Raw genomic sequence first — 227 nt, forward strand, 5'->3', positions numbered from 1 at the left:
GGGCACGCGCTCCCCGCTTCCACCTCCGAAGCCGTGGACGCTTCTCCCCCGCCGCAGGGCTAAGCCGGTCAGTGGGCCGCCAGCCACCACCACTGGCTCGGAGCTGTCACGTGGTCATGGCCACCCCAATCAGCGAACCTCGGAATTACCTGAGGACGCTGGGGGAAAAAAAAATCAGGTTTTTTTCTCAAAGTAAAACTGCAAGGACGGGAACCTGGGGAGCTGCT

The sequence above is a fragment of the Pteropus alecto genome, unplaced genomic scaffold (assembly GCF_000325575.1).
Source record: "Pteropus alecto unplaced genomic scaffold, ASM32557v1 scaffold213, whole genome shotgun sequence".
NCBI classification, from domain to species: Eukaryota; Metazoa; Chordata; class Mammalia; order Chiroptera; family Pteropodidae; genus Pteropus; species Pteropus alecto.